Source organism: Tamandua tetradactyla, chromosome 3 (genome assembly GCF_023851605.1).
Source record: "Tamandua tetradactyla isolate mTamTet1 chromosome 3, mTamTet1.pri, whole genome shotgun sequence".
Lineage (NCBI taxonomy): Eukaryota > Metazoa > Chordata > Mammalia > Pilosa > Myrmecophagidae > Tamandua > Tamandua tetradactyla.
In genome coordinates, this window is record NC_135329.1 from 913868 (window position 1) to 937511 (window position 23644).

The 23644-nt window shown below is 54.7% G+C and overlaps 1 protein-coding gene across 3 annotated transcripts in view; it reads left to right on the forward strand.

The window, feature by feature from the left end:
* VSNL1 (visinin like 1) overlaps nucleotides 1-23644 on the forward strand; it is a 92750-nt gene that overhangs the window by 53390 nt on the left and 15716 nt on the right. The window lies entirely within an intron of this gene.

Here is a 23644-nt window from a genome sequence, read left to right on the forward strand (position 1 = left end):
CTGATGGCAGCACCTCGCTGCCAGGGCCATGGGGGACATGGCCTGATTTGAGTGGCCATCTGTCCAGCCACAGAGCCCGTCCCCATGGGGGGAGTGGAGAGAAGATAAGGAGGGACAGCCAGCAGTCTCTTCACAGTGGGAGTGTTTGGGGAGGTTCTGTTCTGTGTCTCCTGAAGGTCAGGAGCAGAGCGTGCTGTTTAGGGATCTTCCTTGGGGTGGGATGTGAAGCCTTGGAAGGAGGAGTGGGCTCGCCTGTGTGCTCCTGCTTCCCCCAGAGTGACTGCTGCCAGGGTGCTGGGGGCTGTGCGGTTGTCACCGAGGTTGAAACTGTCGTTTCTCTCCTGGCGTCAGCTTGGCAGCCTGGCACTCGTTCACCCACCTGCCGTGAACGTCACACAGCGAGCAGATCTGCAGTGGCATTAGACAGGCATGGCTCTGAGCAAGGAACAAAGACCAGCAACTGCTGAGAGTCACTGAGTCCTGGGCGGGGACCGGTAATGACGTGCCTCGTAAGGTTCCTTCGTGCGGGGTGACCGTTTGCTCTTTCATTTCTTCCATCCAGCTCTCCATCCATTTGTTCCCCCGCTTACTCATTCGGCATTACTGAGGTCCACTTCCAGCCCTGAGTCGAGGGCTGGGGATGCTGAGAGGAGCCAGGCAGGCTGGCCGAGACCTGCTGGCAGAGAAGGGGTGCTGCGGGGTCAGCCCGGGGCCCACCGTGTGCCCTGAGAGGTGGGTGTGCGGGGAGAGGGTCAGGAGCTGCCCAGGAGGAATAATGCTCAAGCCTTGTCTTAACAGAGGCAGCAGGTGGGGGTGAAGCGAAGGACTCCTGGCAGCAGAAAGCACTTGCCATCTTTTTGTCCTGCTAAGATTTCTTTTTTCCTTACCCTGGTGCACAGCCCTAAATATTTCTAAGTAACTTTAAAAGCACACCCATCATCTAACAGAAACAGACATGCTGGCAGGCGTCCCCCTTCCTGCCCATTAGCCAGCCCCATGTCCAGGAGCTCGGGAGGACGGGCCCCGTGGGGGTGAGGTGGAACTGGAGACACGGGCGCTCAGGACCATCCTGCTGGGTCCCGGGAGTCCCAGCCAGGCTGGCCGCAGCCCGAGGCCCCACTTGGCGCCTCCGTTTCTCAGTGCTCTTCCCCGAGGCGGACAGGACGCTCCTGCCCAGCCCCGGTCTGCTGGGGGGCACGGCCACCAGACCCCCTGAGCCCCAGCCCCTTCCCCTAAGAGTGCAGGGCCCCCTGCCAGGGCAGCGCCAGGCCCCACGAACCACGTCCAATGGTTATTACTCTTCTACCGAGAGGCCGCACTTGGAGAGGGGCGACTTGGAGGTGGAAGTGCTGTGGTGGGGGCCCAGGGCCAACCCCAGGCTGCTTCGGGTGGCCTCTCCCTGAGCTGGGGCTCCAGCAGCCACAGGAGACCCCTGCCCAGCAGTGTAAAGCACCATGCAGGGATGCTGAGGAGCCCCCAAGGAGGACAGTGATCAGCAAGGTTTGGGATAGGCCCTTCTGCCCCCAGACTCCCCACTCCCATGTTTCAGTGCTGTTCCCTGCTCCAGAGAGCCCACCCAAGGCCCCCTACGCCACTCTCGTCCTCCCCTCCCCCAACCTGCTATCCCCAGTTTCTAATCCACTTATTTAAACTGAAGTGTTGATGACTAGACATAATGCAGTGGTGGTGAAGTGCAAGGCTGGAGCAGGGACCCATGTTCTGCAGAGCCCTGCACACCGACACGGTGCAGGCAGGCCTTGGTGGGTGACCTGGAGGGTGCAGCCAGCCCCCCCAATGGGTGGCCAGAGGAGGGACCGGGCAGCGGAGGCTGTGGCCTGCTTTGACGTTGGGCACAGACCCTTCAGCCAAGGACCGAGACGCGTCAGCCTCCAAAACCCCGCCGAGGATGGGAGCAGAGGCCAGGGCTGCCTGACTCGCCTGACCCCATGGAGTGACTGGCAACCCCCACCCGAGCTGCCCTGCCCTTCGCAGGCCCCTTCTTCCCCAATGCGCATCCCGCCATCCTCATCAGAGGCCCTGGGGACGCGGGGCCCCTTAGCCCCTCCCCAGTGCAGCTGTCCCAGAGAGCAGGGGCAGGACGATTCTGGGAGGTACCCTGAGCACCCACGCTGTCTCTGGTGGCCATGAAGGAGCAGCCTCCACCACCTGCCGCCTCGAAAATGCTCCCCCTGCCACCCCCAGCCCTACCACCCCTGCAGCAGGACGCACATTCCTGCAGTTCCTGAGGCTGCCTCAAGGCCAGGCCCCCACTTGGTCCTCAGTGGGGGGCACAGAGGTGGATGAGACAGCTGGCCCCGCCCCAGGAACCACAGTCCAGGGAGGCCCCATCCTGCCTCCCGAGGCCATCCCCCTCTCTGAGGCCATACTGCTCTGAGGACCCTGCCCCAAAAGAGTGCCAGCCAGCTCTACCAGAGCATCACTGAGGGTTAGAGAATGGGGTGAGACTGGAGAACAGGCCTGGAGAGGTGGCTGACCAGGAAGGCTTCCTGGAGGAGGTGGCATCACAGCCGGGCTCTGAACTGGGATAGAATTCCAGCAGGACATAAGTGGGGAGGGCACTTTGCAGGGAGGTCCTTCTACTTGGGTAAAGCCCCTCTGGCACAGAGCTGAGCACGTGGCAGGAGTTGGGGTCCCCCCAGCTGCACACATGCAGCATCTGAGCTGCAGGTCACCCTGCTCTCCTGCTGGCAGAGTCCCCAAGGACAGCATGTGACGCGTTCCTGGTGAATCCTGCTGGCAGCTCTCCACAGCTGTGGCTCCCGGGCATGCCAGCGACAGCATGGTCACCCCTCCTCACTTCCGTCAGTTGTCGTTTTCCCAAGAGCTGTGGCGGTGCCTCCGCCTCTGCTCCACAGCCGAGGAGCCCAAGGGGCTGCCTGCGCCACACCCCGCCCGCACCCTGTGGGGGCTGGACCCCTCAGCGTAGGCTCTGAAGCATTTTGTCCTCTCAGCAGGACCCGCCCATAAGAACTCTCCAGGACACACTTCCGGTTCTGCCTTCTGGGGAGCCCAGACCGTGGCATTCGGCAGCAGGAGACGTGGGCGCTCCCAGGGCCTCGTCACGGCCAAGAGCAGGGCGACTGTGCACTGATGGAGCCCGGGGGGCCGCACAGTCCGCTCCCAGGACGCTGGCAGCACCTCTCGGGGACCCCAGGCCCAGTTCAGTGTCTGAAAGCACCGTTCCCCTGCTTGTGTCCCTCCCCCAAGCCCAGCTCCGGAATGCATAGCTCTCATCAGGCCAAGGACGCCACCGTAAGATGCCACGCAGAGAGGCCCAGCATGGCCCACCTCTGCACCTCTGCTAAATATGTACACGCGCCTGTCTCTCTTGCTGTTTCTGTCAATCTCCGTGTGCACACACAGTCACATCCAGAGCGATATGTTTGCACGTGGGTTTGTACAAGCAGAACAGGCAGGGTCAACAGCAATTTCCTCCTGGTATTTCACTGCAGAAGCAGGACTGCTGAGAGGGAGGCCCGCCACCTGGACGCTGCTGACTGTTCAATCATTTCCAGTGTGCGCATACTTCTTTTTGTTGTTAGCTCGTTTTAAAAGCCCTATTAGGATTTCTTCACCTCTTGGAAAAAGTCAAACTTGTATTTCCTTGCACTGGACTGTATCAGTGACTTAAGTAACAGGAAATCCAACAAATGGTCATTTCGACAGACAGAAGTTTATTTTGCTTACATAAAAAGAAGTTCAGAGTGGGCATCTGTTTATGTTGGGTCGTGATGTGGGAATGTCTCTGAAAGCGCTTGGCCTTTCCCCTCATGCCAGACAGCTGCTGCAGCTCCAGGCATTGCATCACTATTCAAGTCTGGCAGGAAAAGGGAAAGGCTCCCAACTGCACCAAAAGGTTTCCAAAAGGTGCCTCCTACCCACCCACCTCCAGCAGACTTCCTCTTCTGTCTCTTTGGCCTAAATGATATCACATGGCAAAAAGTTAAGAGCAAACAACCAAGGACTAGGATTCCCAGAGTTAGTTCTAGTCCAAGCCGCAGCTCTTGCCTGGGCTGGGGGCCTTGTCCCTTAACTAGGCCCAGCTCCTTCACCCAGGGCTCAGGGCCCCCTCCTGCCCCACCGTGCCGTTGGTCCTGCTAACACTAGCTGCTTAGCCCCCCACCCTTCTCCAGCATGGCCTTCCGACCTGCCCCACTGTGCCATTGGCCCCAGCCTGTGACGGGCCCAGCGCCCACACCCTGGGGGTGCCCCTGCCCACTCCGTGGCCCCTGCTGGTGGGGCTCTGGGGTGGTGAGCTTCTGGGGAGTGGCACAGTGGCCACAGCATCACGGGCATCCCCCAGGGAAGTGGGCCCTGCACGTGGCCTGCCATGCCACCAGAGCACTTCCCCAGAGGCCTTGCCAGCAGGGTGTGAGCCAACACTGACCTGCCTTCTGACCCAGCTGGCCTGCCTGGTGGCCTCGTGACTGTCCCAATGCCCTGTGACCATGAGCTCCTGGGGGCTCTGCCAAGGGCACCAGGGGCAGGCACCCTTCCTGCTCACCTTGCTCGGGCCACAGCTCGGTCCCGGGGCAGAGTGAAGGCACCAGGCCCTCCAAGCTGGGCAGCCGCGACCCCAGTGGCCAGGACAGTTCCGGAAGCCCCGAGACGCGGCCGCCAAGCTGACCCTTCTGAGCACCGCCTTGTCCCCTCGCTGGGCTTACGGCTGCCCCACAAACGTCAGCCTTGGGGGTCATCCTGGCCACCCCCTGCCCCTGCTACAGCAGTGGGGCAGAGACTTTCACACAGAGGCTGTGAGCCACCGCCTCTCTGCCCTCTGAAGCTCGCTTCCTGCTGCCAGCTGAGCTCGTGCCTGGGGCCACCTCGTCTGCCGGGGTGGGGGGGGCGGAGGGCGCGGTGTTGGGAGCACACACAGCAAGCACAGCCAAGGTCCCAGTCTCCATGGCAACTGCCTTTCTCCTGGGCCCACTAGCTTGGGGCCTCTGGAGTTGAATGGGGCTGAGCTGTGCACCATCATGTTTGGTTGTTTGAGTTTGGAGCACCCTCCATGTACACACGCACACATGTGCACACACGCACATGCAGGCACACATGCACATATACATGTGTGTACACATGTGCACACACATGCACATGCAGGCACACACGCACGCCTGCATGCACACACGCACACACTTTTCTCCTGGACCTATGCCTAGGGAAAGGCAGCAGTGGTTCCCAGTGGCAGTGTCAGTCATGGCAGCCCCTTCCGAGCCCCAGGCAGTGCCAGGGCCCCAGGGAAGGGCCTGCAGGGGGACGGAGTGGGGGCAGCTATTTCCAGGTACTTCCAACAGGCAGAGTGGGCGCTTGATGGTCGTTGCTGCTGGTGGTGCTGGAGGACCTGCCCACCTGCCCCCTGGAACCTGTGGGTGTCGATCATACCACAAACCCCGTGGCTGAAAAGAACAGTTCTGGGGGCCCTTCGTCTGACGCACGTCAGGGTCAGAGGGTTGCACCCCATCTGGACGCTCACAGGGAGAAGCCATCCTTGCCTGGCCAGCTTCCAGAGGTCACCTGGTTTCCTCGGCTCAGGCTGATCCCATTTTCAAAGCCAGAGCATGGCGTCGTCTCCCCACCTGCCTCTGCCGTCATGTCGCCTTCCTTGTGGTTACCTGTGGTTACCTGTGATCACCTGGGGCCTCCCCAAGGTCCTGGGCACAGGTGGGGAGGAGGAGAGGCAGAGGCAGGAACAGCCCCAGGTGTACGTGATTCTGAAGTGAACACCTGCCCTTATGTCACCCCAAAATTCTCCAGCACCTTAGGCCCATGAGGGCCTCGTTGTTGTGCTCTCAGAACTAAATGAATGGGGTGCTGGGGGAGGGGCTGGGGGGTTCGGGGATGGGAGAGGTTTGCGAAGGCAACTGGTGGATCGGGATGAGACAAAGAACAAACACTGAAACCTCCTGGGTGCCTGGGCTCCCCTTCATGTTTTCCCAGCCGCCCACAGCCTGCCTGGGCTGGGGGCGACCAGCACCCCAGGGGACCGAGGGGCCCAGCAGCGCCCGAGCCGGCTAAGCAGCAGCACAGCCACAGTGGAAGGCCTGGAAGCCGGTCCACTTCTCCAAGTGCAGGGCGGGGCTCCTTCCTCTCCTCTCCCCTGCCGAGGCCCCCGGGAAAGGCAGCTGGGCTGGGCAGAGACTGTCGCGGTCCATCTGCCCCAAATGCCCATTTCACGTGAAGATTGCAGGGGCGTAACTGGCAGCTACTTGTACACATCTCATGTTTGGAAAGGGGACACTTGAGAGAGTGGGAGGCAGATTCCACATAAAAATAAAGTGAGGGGGCAGTGCGGGCCTGCGGTGCCCCCAGGCCTCTTCCTCTGGCACTTCGGTGGGGCCCTGCGCAGGCCTGGGCGAGGGTCTCCCCATCTGCTGCCTGGCAGCGGCGCCTTGCAGGGTGGGGGGCGGAGGCACGGAGTCTCGGGCGCTCAGACCCGACCCGCCACGTGTGCCCCTCCCGGCAACGGGGGTATCAGGCCCCCTGCTGCACCTCGAATCGTGCTGACACCGGCGGTTCAGAGACGAATAGTTTCAGCCTTTAGAAAAGAGACAGGGAAGCGGATGCAGCTTTCAGGGAGCGCGAGGTCCTCGGGGCTTCTCTTGCCGTGCTGCAGGCCTGGTTGCCCAGGCTGGGGGGAAGGTCACTGCGTGCTCCCTGCGGGAGCCTGGGGCGAGAGGGGCAGGCCTGAGGTGGGAGCTGCCTGCCGGCCACTGGGAAGAGAGCAGCACATGCTGCCGGAGCGTGAAGTGTGCCCCGGGCAGGAAGGGACCCCGAATGCAGGGTGGGGACTGAGGCACGCCACTCCCAGCCCAGGGGCCCCTCCCACAGGGGGTGCACGGCATCCCGGCAGCAGCGTGGGCAAGGGTGGGCCAAGGAGGGGGCAGCTGGTGCAAGGGGGACCCGGGAGGGGCGAGGGGGGACGGGGTACAGGGCCCCTGCGCCCCAAAGGCTTGGGGAGGGCTCCATGGCAGTCCTGGTAGGAAGGTGTTTTGGGCAGAGGGGCTGTCCCCGGCCCCCTGCTTCTCTCGCCACGGTCAGGTGGTCATGTGGAGCTGGCCAAGCCACAGGACCCCGCCCCGGGGGAGGAGCGGGCAGCTGGGCTGCGTGCTGCCCACAGCTCTCTCCTCTGAGAAGGATTCCACACCCACCACTGCCTTTTTCTAGGGACGTTACAGACAGGCTCAGACACTGAAGAGGGTGCGGCGTGGAATACCTGCACGTGCTTGTGCCGGAAACCAGAGTGACCTTGATAGGGTCAGAAGGGAACAGTGGAGTGACACGTCGCAATTTAAACTCACTGAGGAAGGCTGATTTGAGTCTTACATTGCTTCTAAGGAATGTAATTTTAACCCTCTCACATTCAAGCTAAGAGAACATCCATGTAACCGGATGCTAGTGAGCAGAGTGAGCGGGAGAACAGGAGCCGCCGGTGGGCGCGTCCATGCAGCCCAAGTTGGGGCCACCTCGGCCCTCCCTGGCCAGGGGCTGCCTCACCCTGCCAGCCTGTGCCCGCAGCCGGCCCGGGGCTCTGAGGACGGTCCTGGTTTGAGGGTGGGTCTTCCTGGGTGGCTGGGAGACCCTGAGGCTCCCAATGAGAGGGGGCTGCACAGGGGAGGCTGCCTCGCACCTCCGTCCCCCTCCCCAGTCCCACGGTCCCTCCTCCCTGCCTTTCCCCTCCCCAGTCCTGGAGTCCCTCTTCCCTGCCCTTCCCCCTCCTCAGTCACGGGGTCCCTTCTCCCTGCCCTCAATCCTCCCCAGTCCTAGGGTCCCTCCTCCCTGCCCCTTCCCCCTACCCAGTCCCACGGTCCCTCCTCCCTGCCTTTCCCCTCCCCAGTCCCAGAGTCCCTCCTCCCTGCCCCTCCCCCCTCCCCAGTCCCAGGGTCCCTCCTCCCTGCCCCTCCCCCCTCCCCAGTCCCGGGGTCCCTCCTCCCTGCCTTTCCCCCTCCCCAGTCCCGGGGCCCCTCCTCCCTGCCCCTCCCCCTGGAGGATCCGCATTAGCTGTCTCCTTCCAGCCTGTCTAATTACCCTGGCACAAGCTCCCCTCTGCACATTGATGTCAGATCCTCAGTGAATGCTGGTAATCCATATTTAGGGCATTCTAAAACAAGTGTTTGCCATATCCCGAGATTTAAGAATAATTTAGCATTAGCTGTATCAAAAACTATAAATACTCTATCATGTAAGTCATTAAAGGAAGAAAAACATATAATCACTTGAATAGGCACAAATTAACCACAGCATCTCCTTCCTGGCGACCCTAAAGCACCCCCAGGGCTCTGTCTCAGGCACTGTGAAGGCTCCAGGCACTACGGTTACTTTCCAGAAACCCACAACCTCCAGATGGTTCCAGGCCAGATGGTTCCTGAACTAGAGGCCCAGCCTCTCAGAGCATCACCCAGCCCATCCTGTTGTCCCATATTTTTTTTACCCCTTTACAACATGAGAAAGTTAGAATGGGCAGAGCCCAAAGACCCCTATGAGTGTGAGAAAGGTCAAAGGAGAAGGAGGAGTTATAACAGAGATGATAGAATTTATCAAATGAGTATGAGTGCTGAATCACTGTATTGAGATTTCTTTTAGCCTCCCATGTTTTGGAGCGGCTAGAAGGAAATACCTGAAATTGTGGAACTGTAACCCATACCAAACTCTGAAATCTCTTCTGCAGCTACTCGTTAAAATGTACCTTAAAAATTATTGCTTTTTCTTTTTTTGTATACGTTATATTTCACAATAAAAACATTAAAATATAAAAAAAAAAAACCAAAACAACAGCATCATCTAAAAGAAAAAATCTTTACTATTAACCGAAGGCTGTTTTCAGGTTGAGGAAGGTTTGCTCCTGATGCTGACATCGGGGCCACTGCTAACAGTGACCATCGTTTAAGATCAAGGCCAAGTAAAGGGCAGCCTTGGCCTCCCACCTCAGCAGGTGTCCCAAGGGTGAGTCTGTGAAGGCATCTGTCCTTTATTGCTAAGATATACTAGAGATGGCTTCTGACCATAAGCATTCATAGCAATTCTTCAGTCGACTTTGATGTAATTCAATGTCAATTTAAAAGTAGTCCCTGTGCACCTAGGAGAAGACATAGCTGTGTCCAGCTGACATCCAGTAGGGGAATTCTTGTTCTGTCAAGTATGAGAATGTTTTCTAACTTCAGTAATTAAGCAAGTGTGGCTCTGGTGCCCAGTGGAAAATGGAATGAATAGTTGAGGTGCAACCGTTTCAGGCATATCTAAGAACTGCGGGTCGGAGGAGGTGCCTTTGCCGGCCAAGGACCCCTGACGTCTGGCTAGCTTTGCACGGGGAGAGGATGGAAAATGTGTTCAGAGCCTCTCCTCTCCCAGACACCAGATAAGTTCTTGACAAATTAGCTGATTGTTTAAATTATGTACTAAGAAAGCTATAAAGAGATAGAAGTGGTATTTATTGGTTCTCTGGATGCGGGGGACCCCAAGAGCAGAGGGAGCGGGGCTGTCTCTTAGGCCACTCTGTGACCACGTGCAGATTCCAGAGACACCCGTTCCGCCGGCCACGGAGCAAGTGGGATTCTGCGGGGGAAACACGCTGGGTGAGTCATCCAGGGACTCAGGAGCTCACCAGAAAATCCCTCCTGTGAAGCCAACCCCAGGAAAGGTTTTCCCCCATGTTCGTTTCCAGAGGGACCTGGGCTAGGCAAGGTCAGGCCCGGGACTGCAGGGCCAGGCCTTGGTGTGGGTGCCTGTTCCTGGGAGCCGCACCACCTCTCTGGGCCTCCCGCCTCTCCGGTAAGGCGGGCGACAGCGAGCGTGGGAGCAGTCTCACCCCAGAACCCGGGAATACGCCAAGGCTGCGGGTAAGCCAGTGAGGCTGGGGAGGTAGCCCCGACTTGTGGGTGCATCCGGGGGCAGGTGAGGGGCAGGGAAGGACCAGCGCCTGAGACTCCTAGGTTTAGGGTGCTCCCGCAGCCAGGGCTGCCCCACGACGAGTGCTTGGTGCCTGGGGGCCTAGTGGGGGTGCCCCACCCACTGGCAGCAGCAGCCCAAATGGGAGCATCTGCGTGGCATGCGCGTGGGAAAGGACTTCTCTTCTTCCCCCTGACCCTGCATCCCGTGATGCTGAGCCCTGGGTGTGCCTGTCTCAACAGCACCTGGTGAGGTTCCGTGAACTTTCAGTCACTGTTGTTGGTCATTAGCAGGGCCTCATCTCAGGTACTTACGGCTCGATCCTGTTCATTTACAAAATCCCACGGCCCACGGTCTTCCCCACCCAGCACGGACCAACTTGCCAGGCTGCTTCGGACAGCTGCCAGGCCTGGCACAGGGGCTGGGTGGGGGTAGGCTGGGCTGGAGACAGGGCCGGGCGCCGGGGGTTGGCAGGGCCAGGGTCACTGACGGGCTCTGACCCCCACTTCCCCATCCCCTACTCCCCACCGGCTCCTCCAGCCTTCCTTGAGCAAGGTGGGCCTGCAGCCTCCCTTCCTGACCCCTGGTTCTGCTCACTGCCCGCGGGCCTGGGGAAGGCTGCCCGAGCTCAGGATGCCCACTGGCCCCAAGCCAGGCAGTCTGGGGTGAGCTCTGACCTGGCTGGCAGATGCAGGCTGCCCTCCCGGGGGGCTGCATGTCCCTGCGCCGGGCCCCCAGGCCACCTCGTAGGGCAGTGGGCACAGGACGAGAAAGGCTTGGCCCCCACCCTCCCATGCCCACCCCCAGCCCCCTTCCCACAGGGACGGTCTGGGCAACCCTCTGCCGGGGAAGGGGCTGCCGGCCTTTCTTCACAGGAACTCCACGTCCTCTCTGGTGACTCTCCGTAGCCCCGTGCCCTGGCTTTGGGGGTGGGAAGCACTCACCCCCACTACCTTGTGGGAGGGAAGGGGCCGCCGCATGCTGAGCTGAGGGCTGGTAGAGGGAGGACTGGGTCATGCTCATGCTGTGCGAACGCCCCGCTGTGTGACCGCCCCGCGCCGTGGCTGGCCTGGACCCCTGCTGCCCTCCCCCGGGGCAGAATAGGGGTGCTCAGCGCCTTACCCTGGTTTCAGGCCCGCCGCAGTGCCAGGGCTCTGCTTAGAAGCGCAGGAGGCGCCGGCAGGCTCATTCCTCACTTCTCCTCCACTCCAGCCGCTCGGCCGGCCAGCTCAGCCTCGGTGGGCGAAACCCCCGCAGCGTCGCTAGCAGTGGAGTCTGGGAAGGGCGAGTGTGCCGAGGCCCCCATGCTGACCCGCTCTCAGAGCCAGAAGGGAAGCTGAGGCCCAGGGGCACGCCGGTGCAGGGCCAGGCTGGGTTTCTGCAACGCCCACCTGTCTTGGTGTTCACGGGAACGGCTCGCGCCTGGCCCTGCCAAGAGATGTGCAGGGCGACGAGGTGGCCTTCCCCTCGGTGGCTTTGCCCGGCCCAAGGGCCACTCAGGCCAGCTGTGACCCAGGCACCCCAGGCCAAGGGTGCAGAGGAAGTGAAACAAAAAGGGGAGGCTGCAGATGGGGAGGCCCAGCCCCCGGTTCCAGAGCCAAGAGGGGCGGCAGCACCTCGTCCTCTGTCCGTCCACTGCAGGTTTTCCGCAAGCCTGCGCAGGGACGGGGGGGGGGGGGGGGGTCCTGGTTTCAGCTCGCCCTGACCCCGTTGGCCTCAAGCCCCCACTCGGCCACCCTGAGCCCCCGGCGGTGGGTATGGCCCTGACAATGCAGCCTGGGTGGGGGAGGTGGGGCTCCGGGGTCGGGGTGAGGGGAACAGGGCCCCAGGAGGAGCCGCGGAGCAAGGGGCGGGGGGAGGGGGGGGACGGAGAGGATCAGGGTCAAGGAAGGGGGGCTGGGGCTGGGCTCTGCCCCGGGCTAGGAGCCCCACTCAGGGTGGCGCCTCTGTCCGACTGAACAACGCCGAGGAACAGATGGGACGTACCTCGCGGGGAGGCGGGTGTGGAAGCGGGTGGTGCTCCGGCCCGTCCCCTCGGCAGCTCGGTGGGAGGGGAAGGAGCTGCGGCTCCCCTACCCCGGCAAAGAGGAGCCCTAAGGACTCGGAACTGCGGATGCTGTTCTCCCGCCTGAGCATCCCGGCGCAGCAGTGTCCCACACAGCCGGCAACTGGCCTCTACTGTGCCGCAGCACTGAGGCAGGACGTGATGGGGATTTGGAGAAAGCCAAGCAGTGCTGGGGGTGGGGGTGGGGCAGGAGGAGGCGGGAGGAGGGACAAGGGTTTGAAGCCCCCAGGACTTCTTTCTCCTGTCCTCTAGGCCAGGGGGGCCTAAAGACGTGAGGGCGGCTGGGTCTGCGCCCAGCGCTTTGGGAGGAGACCCACATGGGACGTGGGTGGGGGCGGGAGCGGTGCTCAGGGGCTTTGTTCCCGGGGAAGACCTGTGGGCACTGCTCTGAGCCAGGTGTTCGGGCGCACGGTCAGATGGCCCGGCAACCAAAGGCTCAGGACACCCGGGACGAGGTCTCACGGCCAGCCCAGGAAGGAAGGCACTGAATGCCGGCTGAGACCCGCGGACAGGCGGACAGGCGGGCAGGACCCGAGCACAGGGGCGCGGCCGGGGTCCCCCAGGAGCCAGCCCTGCTGCGTGCTCAGCGGCCGGAGCACCACCCGCTTCCACACCCGCCTCCCCGCGACTCTGCGCTCAGGCACGTCCCATCTGTTCCTCGGCGCTGTTCAGTCGGACAGAGGCGCCACCCTGAGTGGGGCTCCTAGCCCGGGGCAGAGCCCAGCCCCAGCCCCCCTTCCTTGACCCTGATCCTCCCCACCCCCCCCCCCCCCCCGCCCCTTGCTCCGCGGCTCCTCCTGGGGCCCTGTTCCCCTCACCCCGACCCCGGAGCCCCACCTCCCCCACCCAGGCTGCATTGTCAGGGCCATACCCACCGCCGGGGGCTCAAGGCCAACGGGGTCAGGGCGAGCTGAAACCAGGACCCCCCCCCCCCCCGTCCCTGCGCAGGCTTGCGGAAAAACTGCAGTGGGTGCTCCCGCAGTCCCCTGAGGTGGGCCTGGGTGGACGGCAGTTCACCGCGCCCAAGCGCACGCGCGCGGCAGAGGGCATCGCTCCAGAGGAGGCGTATTTAGTCCTGGGGGGCATCTTCCTAAGTCCTTCCTCTGGGTACTCCCCCGAGGTCCGTCCCCTCGGCAGCTCGGTGGGAGGGGAAGGAGCTGCGGCTCCCCTACCCCGGCAAAGAGGAGCCCTAAGGACTCGGAACTGCAGATGCTGTTCTCCCGCCTGAGCATCCCGGCGCAGCAACTCACCAGTCTCACTGGCTGCTGCTTTGGCGCGTAGCCTCATTATTCTGAAGGTTCAATAATATCTGAGAAAGAAGAGTGCGGGGCATGCCCACGACATTCCGGAACACACTGTCAGCCTGCAGTGCTAAAGCACTGTGAATAACCCAGAGGAACTGACTGACAGCCAAGAAAACAGAATAAGAATCAAGTATAGGTCTACCGCATAGGGTCACTGGATGGCGACAAAGGTGGCATTTCACATCAGGAAGGAAAGAATGGACTCGACTACATACAAATTTTAAATTCTGTCAAGAAAGAAAAAATCATAAGCAAGTTTACTTTCCTTTTCTCAAAGCAAATAAAAATGATATACCACTTCATGAAAACTCAGACATGCAAACATGCTTGGGTGATAATGGCGGCTTGGTTTTCATCTATCAAGGAGGAGAGGGGAGAGAGAAGGCTGAGACTCGGGACAGTCACACTTGGAACAGCTGTTGGAGGGCCGCTGGGCAACGTGACTCAGAATTAAAAGTTGTATACTCTTTAGCCAGCAATCCATTTCTAGGAGATAATCAGATTAAATTCTCTAAACAAACATTTCTACTAAGACACTGATAACAGTGAAAACAGTCTAAACTGCTGTCAGAGGCAGACGTGGTTGGACAAACTGTGGAACACCCTCATAATGGAACATTAGTAGCCGTGTGAAAGAGGCCAGACATGTAAAGCCAGTGAAAAGTTGGAAAAGTTTCATAGCCTCACTCAATGAAAACCTAGTTAGCCACTGCAGATATGTGTGTATGTGTGTGTGTGCGTGCAGAACCCGCAGTGCATATACATGTGGCAACAAGCACGAGGGCGGCTCTTTGTCAGCAGGATTTCACAGATGATATGATCTTCTATATAGAAAATCCCAGAGAATCCCCAAGAAAGCTATTTCAGCTAATCAAATTCAGCAAAGTTGCCGGGTACAAGATCACACAAAAATCAGTTGTGTTTCTGTATTCTGGCAATGAACCATCTGAAAAGGAAATTAAGAAAGACTAGACATCTCTCCAGAGAAGATATAGAAATGGCTGATAAGCACAGGAAAAGATACTCAACATTATTAGTCATTAGAGAAATGCAAATCAAAACTCTGAGATACCACTGAACTAGAAGGGCTATTACTAAAAAGTGGAAAGTGACAAATGGGTTGGCAAGGATGTAGAGAAATGGGAACTCTTCTGCATTTTCAGTGGGAATGTAAAATAGGTCAGCCAGTGCAGAAAACGTTTTGGTGATTTCTCAAAAAGTTAAACATAGAATTTTCATATGAGCCAGCAATTCTGCTTCTAGGTATATACCCTAAAGAACTGAAAGCAGATACTCAAACAGATACTTGTGCACTGATGTTCATAGCAGCATTGTGCACAGTAGCCAAAAGGTAGAAACAACCCAAGTATTCCTCCGGAGATGAGAGGAGAAACAAAATATCTATCTATATAAGGGAATATTATCCAGCCATAACAGTAATGAAGTTCTGCTCTGACAGGGATGAACTTTGACAGCATTATGCTCACTGAAAGAAGCCAGGTAGGAAAGGACAGATATTGTATGGTCCCACTTGTATAGGGTATTTAGAGTAAGCAAATTCTTTTTTTTTTTTAATTAGGTAAGAACTTTGTTAAGTACACATGCAGAGAAAAGGAGCATATGAGCACTCTTGCAAGTAAAGAAAGATGGAGGGCAAGATACTATAGGCAATGTGGGACCATTTGCTTTTCTTTTTTAGAATTTTAACTTTTTAAATTTATAGTGTAACATATATACAAAGCAAAGAAATTTAAAAAAGCAATGGTTTTCAAAGCACCCTTCAACAGGTGATTACAGGACAGATCCCAGAGTTTGTCATGGGCCACCACCCCATCCTCTCATTCTCGTTCTTTGGTGGTTGTTGAGATCCACCTTCACCCCACTGTGATCAGAGAAGGTGCTGTGAACAATTTCAGTGTTTTATGTGTATCAAGAGCTGTTTTGAGCCCCAGCTTATGATCTATCCTGGAGAAGGTTCCATGCGCACTAGAGAAGAATGTATAACCTTGTGTTTGGGATGCAATGACCTATGTATGTCTGTTAGGTCTAATTCATTTATTAAGTTATTTAACTTCTCTATTTCCTTGTTGATCCTCTGTCTGGTTGTTTTCTCTGTAGAGGAGAGTGGTGTATTAAAGTCTTCTACTATTATTGTTGAAACATCTATTGCTTCCTTCAGTTTTGCCAGTGTCTGCCTCATGTACTTTGGAGCTCCTTGATTGGGAGCATAAACATTTACGATTGTTATATCTTCTTGGTGAATTGACCCTTTAATTAGTATATAGTGTCCTTCTTTGTCTCTTATGATGCCTTTACCTTTAAAGTCTATTTTGTCTGATACTAGTATAGCTGCTTCTGCTTTCTTTTGGTTACAACTTGCATGGAAAATCTTTTTCCTTCCTTTCACTTTCTTTTTTTTTTTATTAATTAAAAAACATTATAAGAAACAAACATTACCAACACATACACTCAGCAATTCACAATATCATCACATAGTTGCATATTCATCATCATGATCATTTCCCAGAACATTAGCATCAATTCAGAAAAAGAAATAAAAAGACAACAGAAAAATGTAACAAACAGAAAAAAAAAAATTTATAGGCCATACCCCTTACTGATCCCTTTCACTGATCACTAGCATTTCAAACTAAATCTATTTTAACATTTGTTCCCCCTATTATTTATTTTTATTCCATATGTTCCTCTCATCTGTTGGCAGGGTAAATAAAAGGAGTATCAGACACAAGGTTTTCACAATCACACAGTCACATTGTGAAAGCTATATCATTATACAATCATCATCAAGAAACATGGCTACTGGAACACAGCTCTACATTTTCAGGCAGTTCCCTCCAGCCTCTCCATTACATCTTGGATAACAAGGTGATATCTGCTTAATGCACAAGAATAACCTCCAGGATAACCTCTCAACTCTGTTTGGAATCTCTCAGCCATTGACACTTTGTCTCATTTCACTCTTCCCCCTTTTGGTCGAGAAGGTTTTCTCAATCCCTTGATGCTGGGTCTCAGCTCATTCTAGAGTTTTTCTCAATCCTTTGCTACTGAATCTCAGCTCATTCTGGGATTTCTGTCTCACGCTGCCAGGAAGATCCATACCCCTGGGAGTCATGTCCCACGTAGACAGGGGAAGAGTGGTAAGTCTGCTTACTGTGTTGACTGGAGAGAGAGGCCACATCTGAGCAACAAATGACGTTCTCTTGGGGGTGACCCTTAGGCTTAATTTTAAGTAGGCTTGACCTATCCCCTTTGGGGTTAAGTTTCATATGAACAAACCCCAAGACTGGGAGCTCAGCCTATAGCTTTAGTTGTCCACACTGCTTGTGAGAATATCAAGAATTCAACTTGGGGAAGTTGAGTTTTCCCCCGTTCTCACCATTCCCCAAAGGGGACTTTGCAAATACTTTTCCACTCACTGATCAAATCTCTCTGGGATTCATCAGGGCATCACCTGGACAAACCAACAAAATCTCATGTCCTATACAAAGTTCCATGTACTTAAGGTGTTCAATCAACTATCTACATAAGTTATATTAGGAGATGCACTAGTCAAAGTATAGATTTGTACCAAATAAACATTTTTGCTTTAGTCTCACACATTAGTTGAAATTTTAAAATATGAAGTACCATCTATTTTCAGCACACTGCAGTAGTGACATTCTTTTGTTCTTCCTCGTGCAAAAACATTTTTTAAATTTGTACATTTAGTCACTATCATTATACACTCTAGGCATTCCTAGATTACACCATCTCAATCTTTATCGTCTTTCTTTGTGATTTCATTTATGTCCCAGCCCTCCTCCCTCTCCTTTCACTTTCAATCTATTTGTATCCTTGCGTGTAAGATGAGTCTCTTGTAAGCAGCATATAGTTGGATTATGTTTCTTAATCCATTCTGCCAATCTGTATCTTTTAATTGGTAAATTTAATCCATTAACATTCAAAAATATTACTGAAAATGCGTTTCTTGATTCTACCATCTTATCTTTTTTATTTTATTTGTTAGACCTATACATTCTTTTCTTTCTTTCTCTTTTTGTTCTTTAAATTACCCTTAGTGGTACTCTTCAATTCTGTGCCCTCCCCCAGATGTCCCTCTCCTGTCTTTTTTTTTCAGCTGGCAGAACTCCTTTTAGTGTTTCTTGTAGGGCTGGTCTCGTGCTGACAAATTCTTTCAGGACTTGTTTCTTTGTGAAAACTTTAATCTCTCCCTCAGTTATAAAGGATATTTTAGCTGGGTACAGAATTCTTGGCTGGAAGTCTTTCTCTTTCAGGATCTTGAGTATATCATACCATTCCCTTCTCGCCTCCAGGGTGTTAGTTGAGTTGTCTGAACTCAGTCTCATTTGATTTCTCTTGTATGTAGTAGATTGTTTTTCTCTTGCTACTTTCAGAATTTTCTGCTTCTGTTCAACATTTAACAGACTGATTAGTATGTGCCCTGGGGAAAGCCTATTTGGATTTATTCTGTTTGAAGTTCTTTGGGCTTCTTTGACTTGTATACTTATGTCCTTTATGAGGGTTGGGAAGTTTTCCCCATTATATCCTCAACTATTCTTCCTAGCTCTTTACTCCTTTCTTCTCCTTCTGGGATACCAATGATTCTTACATTTTTGTGCTTTGTTTTGTTTGTCATTTCCCTGAGATCCAATTCAAATTTTTCCATCCTTTTTGCCATTTGCTGTTTTGAGTCTTTGAAGTTAATTATCTTGTCCTCGTCCACAAAACAGAGTTCACAAAGTCAGGTCTTGTCGCAAGTAAATAAAACACGTACTTGGAGGGCCTCAGAAGCGAGCCCACTCTGGTGCTGTGTGAGGCTCATGAAAGCATCCCCAGCCTTTTGCTTTTCTCCTTGTGACTTTTAGAAAAGTCTTTTCCACTCCAGTGAGCATCTCCATAATGGGTGCCAGCCTCAGTTTCCCCAGCCTCAGTTCTAGGCATGTCTTTCAATTAGAGAGGCATTGTGGACTCACCGTTCCCAACACCACCCTGGGGAAACGGGGCTTCCGGCCCACCTGAGGCCCTTCCCTGAGGGGCATGGCCAGTGCCTGGTTCCTGCACGTGTGGCATTTCACCTCTCTGCTTTCGACGTTCACCCTCGGAGGGAGAGAACGGCCCTCCCTGCTCCTGCAGCCTCGCTGCCCCAGGCTGACGATGGGAGAATTACCATGACAGTTTCTAGACCTTTCCAAGTCCACAGTTCCTCGACCATAAAATGGAGCTGATGACAACGCTTTGCAGGAATAGTGCCAGGACTGCGGACATGGCACAGAGAAAAGACAGGTGCCACTGGCCACATGTGGCCATCTAAATTTATGTGGATGTTAAATGACATCTGAGAAATTTCGGTTCCTCAGTCACACCAGCCACATTTCCAGTGGTCAGCAGGTTCATCTGACTAATGACCCCCGTTTTGGACACAGCAAATAGAAACAATTTCTGGCATCATGGGGAGTACTGTGGGGCAGGGCTGGCTGGAGTATAATAAATACTCCATCAATGGTACCTGTGACTAGCTCAGCTTTTGGTCCTGATTACCTTGGAATTAGCACCTTAAATGCTTCTTTCATTTGGTCCTTCATGAGATTTTTTCCAGCGGCTACCTGTGCATGCCTGTAAATATGAGCTGTGCAGACAATGTGAGCAAGCCAGCTTTGCACTCTGGAATGTTCAGTTCAATAACAGGCATTAAACAAGCATCTAAATAAATATGGACAGGTGGCACCAACACCTCTGACCTTAAAACCCGCTTCTCCATTACCAAACAAGAATTAAGAAGAGCCAAACTGTCCCCTGGGTTGTGAAGGTACTGAAAGGTGTGGGATGTGTGATCTGATACAGCTGCACCATGCAGCGATCAGGAAGGACAACAGCAGGAAAGAATAGTAAAGAACAGTTCACTCGTTCACCCACTGGTTTTACTGAGCAGATACGATGTGCAGATGAGCCAGGGAACAAAACAACAGCAGCCACGGCCCCTTGCCCTCCCGCAGCTGCCATTTCTCAAGGAGGGAAATGAATGGTGAATAAATATTTAAAATATGTTCACATGATGTTCTTTTGGAGAAAGCACAGCAGGGAAGGGGGAGCTGCGGAAAGAAGTGCCCAGTGGCAAACAGGATGGAGTGAGATGCTGCCCGGGTCTCTCTCTGGGAGGCCAAAACCGAGAGCTGTGGGGTGAGAGGTGAGCCGCTGCCCTGTAGGAACAGAGACAAGAACAGAAATTATTATAATCTAAGGCACAGTGCTTGGAAAGATTCTTCTAGAAATAAATGAGGCACAAACCACATGATCACAGCAGAGGAGAGATTCATTCCAGTCAAGAAAATAGCACGTTTCATGCAGATGACCCCTCTGAGCTGGGCATAAGTTGAGAGAGAGGAAAAATATGAACTATGACAACAAGAGCTTGTGTGGTACACCTGGGCACACGGATCAGGCGGGCACACGGGAGATGCCACCGAGGCCCAGGTCCAGCATGGCTGGGGGACCAGCTGTCCCTGCTGCTGGTGGGCAGAGAGAAGCAGGCTTTAAGGCGTATGTCGGCTCAGATTGTGGAAGCTTGAGTGTCAAGCTGAGGAGTTTAGATTCTATCCCGCTAAGTGTTTCTGAGAACTGAAATGGCGGGATCTGAGCTGTATTTTAGGAAGCTTAATCTGGCTCTGGATGCTGGGCCTGGCAGAGGCCAGAGGCAGGAGATAATTAGGAGATGAGGCAAGAGTCCAGTGTGAGGGGAAGGAGCTGAAGCAGGCAGAGGGGGTAGAGAGAAGGGGCGAGTTCCTGAGCAGTCCAGCACAACACCCTCCCGGGGCAGCCTGCATGTGGAGAGGCAGAGGAGGCTGTGGGCTCTGTGGCATCGGCTGAAGGACAGTCACCGAGGGAAGTGGTGAAGGAGCTTCTTTGGGAATTTCTGAACACACTCTCCTCAGCAACGCCAAGGAATTAATGGTCCATTGTCTGATATTTGTGAACTTTCCCAAGGGACACAGGCTGACCCTACTCTGCTGGGAGCTGCCGAGGGCTCAGTGGAGGGGTGCTGGAAGACTCCCCCCACCCCAGAACCTCAGGAAAAGAAAGCAGTGAAGGCAGCCCTCTTTGTCTCAGCTCCCCACAACCTGAAGATGGCACAGTGGCCACCTTAGACAGAGGCACACTTCCTCTGCTTGCTCATCTGCAGGAAGAGAGCAGGAGTCCACAGCAGCAGCTGTGCTCCATGTCTCCCGGGCTGATCCTGCTCAGGGGCCCTGCCTTGTGGAACCTGCCTGGAAACTTGGGGTCCCTTTCCTCCCCTGAGAGATGGCTGGAGGGCTGTGCTTTCCTTGCTCCCTTCTGCTCCTGGCCCAAGCCTGGGCATGAGCAAGGAAGAACCAGGGGGCCTCCCCTGGCTGGCCTCTTCTTAAAGCCTTCACTCCTCATTTCCAAGGTTCTCTTCCTGAGGGGATGCTATCCTTCTGGGGCCCCCCACTCTAGGCTGTGCCCACATCTTCCAAGTAACACCTCCCTCATTGGGTTAACAAAGGCTATGTGGGGAACACAGAGCTGAATGAAGTAGGGAATTCATGGTACTGCAGAGCAAAGAAGCATGTACAAAAATAATTCTAAAAGAAGGGAAGAGTGGTCAGGACATGTTTGTAGAGAAGGTACTGTGGGAGGAGGTACTGAGGGAAGAGACAGCCCAGATGGTAGGGAAGAGGTAGACCAGATGCTGGGAAAGGGAAGACCAGATGTTGGGAAGAGGTAGACTAAACAGTAGGAAAGCGGTAGACCAGATGCTGGGAAGAGGTAAAACTGAGCAACAGGGGAAACAGGCTGAAAGATGCATCCACAAGTAAGCCCAGGGCATTTACTAGGATTCATGGGTAACTCCACTTGGCCCCTACATAAAGGTTTTGTTAAAACCTTTTTTAACATAGTTGAAAAGAAAAAGGGCATGCCCTTGAAATTTGTAATTTGTTTTTGGTTTTGTTTTGTTGGCATTAGGGTTACCTTTTCCTACAGATGCTGTGCTACCCTTGGTGGTTGAATCTATTCCCACCAGAAGCCAGCAACCTCCAAGGCCTGTTTCCTGGGAGCGTAGTGGGTGCTGGAGCGGCATGGACCTGAGGCTAGAAGGTCACCAAGGTGGTACCTTCTGCTGGGGGCCTGCTCCGAGCCCCCAAGCTCCCCAAGTGGAGGGCTGTGGGCCTGCCCTGGGGCACTGGCTCTAGAGGGAAAGGCCACTGCCTCCAGAAAGCCACCTCAGGTCGGCCATCAGCCTCTGGCCCCAGGGAGCCTCGGGCCACCAGGTCACCGGCAGCCCCAAAGAACACTGTGTCCAGAGCTGGAACTGAAGATGCAGTGCTCATGTTCCCAGGGCTCAGCTGGTTGCCTGCCCCACTGCTAGCCTTCTCTCCAGTGTCCTTGGGGCATAGGCTGCCCCTGCCAGTGCCACAGAATGGGCTCTCACTGGTGGGGCATGGGATTCCCTGGCAGACCTTAGCTGATGGTCGCCAGCTGCCTGTTTCCCCTCTTAATGGAAATACAGGAAGTGATAGTCTGGTGCTGTGTGTGCCCCAGAAAAGCATGTGCTGAAATCCAGCCCCTTCCTGTGGGTGTGAGCCCACTGTAAGTGGGACCCTTAGCTGAGGCTACTTCAGGTAAGCGGAGGCCCATCCCAGTCAGGATGGATTAATCCCCATCCTGGAGCCCTTCGGAAGCCGAGTGAAATTCAGACACAAGCGAAAAAGAGAAAGCCACAGGCAGCAAGAGAGGCTAGACTTCCTCAGACCCCGGAAGAGAAGAGAGAGCCCTGGAAACCCTGCCATGTGCCTTGCCACATGACAAGCTAAGGCCCATGGCTCCTGCCACCGTTTTGGGGAAGAAAGCATCACCTTGGTGGTGCCTTGATTGGGACATTTTCCTAACCTCAAAACCGCAGCAAATACCCACTGTTCAACTCAGCCCATTGCATGGTATTTGCTTAAGCAAACAAGGAAACTGAGACACAGGATATACTTGAGTCAAATTCTTTTGACCAGAAAAAGAAAAACCAAGTGCGCGTGTAAGTCCATATGCATAAAAGACAGAAAGGCTGAAGTCTGTGGACGATAGATGAGAGAAGGCAATGCAGCTGTGAAAACTTTTCATAAATTTATCTTCTTTCAAACAAGTGCAGTGTAGACCTATATATAATAAAAATATATCTAATATATACCAAAATACAAATTTTTAAACTTCAAAGTTCTTTTTTCATCTATTAAATTAAAAGGTTTGTAGATTGTCAATACCACCAAGAATTATTTCCCCATCAACGTTTAATACAGAAATTTGAGCCAAATACAATGAATTTAAGAAATAAACTTGGAGCAGCACCGTGTAAAGTACTGCCCACCTGGGCACCAGTGTCCTTGAGAGAAATGGAGCTGCTTTCAACAACCCTGACCTCTTCCTAAAGAGACGGAGGGGGCTGTGGCTTCATTTTCCCACAGTGAACTGTCCACAGAGGCATTATTTCATCAGAAGGAGGAGCATACTCCATCAGAAAAACCATGAGAACCCAGAGGGAAGAATTTTCTACAGGGAACCCGGGCCCCAGCACCTGAGGACTCACACTGGAGCCTTCAAGGTCAGGAAGGAGGTCCCCTGCAAGGCACATGGGAGGTTCTCATCCCCACCCTTACAATGGATTTTCCCCTCAAGGATTTTCAGATGTAAATTAATTGCTAAAGTATTGACCTAAGGTGGCCAGCTGCTTTTAAGTCAAACTGTCAAATATCTGGTAATTTAGAGGGACGCCTGAGAATATGAACTCTGTTGGCTTTAATTGCCCCTAAACGACTTTCTAATGACAGCGGTGTGGCCTGCCCGTGGGATGGTGCGTGTGACAGGTGCAGCTGTGCTCTCATCTTTTCTCTCACGTGCACGCGCACGGGCATGTGAAACAGGAGGGCAGGCTTACACGGTAGTCTGCAGAGCGAAGGGTCTGCTGCCAGCAGGCCGTGGTGCACCGCGCCGGCACAACCTGACCCGGCCGAATAAAACCAGAAGTATGTTTCAAAAAAGAAAGAACAGGCCGTGCGGGACGCCAAGGTGAAGCGGTCCTGGCCAGAACCCCGCGCTCGGGCGCGAAGACGGGGTGGGGGGCTCAGGGCCCAGGCCGCGAGGCCACGACGGTCCCGCGATGGGCAGCGCCACCTCGGCCGTGCGGTCGTGAGGGCAGGAGCCGCCGGCGCCGGAGGGGGCCCGCAGGGGCCTCCGGGACTGTGGACGAGGAAACGGAAGAATCGCGCACGCGAACGGCTGCCGCGGGCAGGAAGGGACGGGCAGCCGGGGAGCAGCGAGGGGCAGATTGGGAGAAAAGACCTGGTGCCCA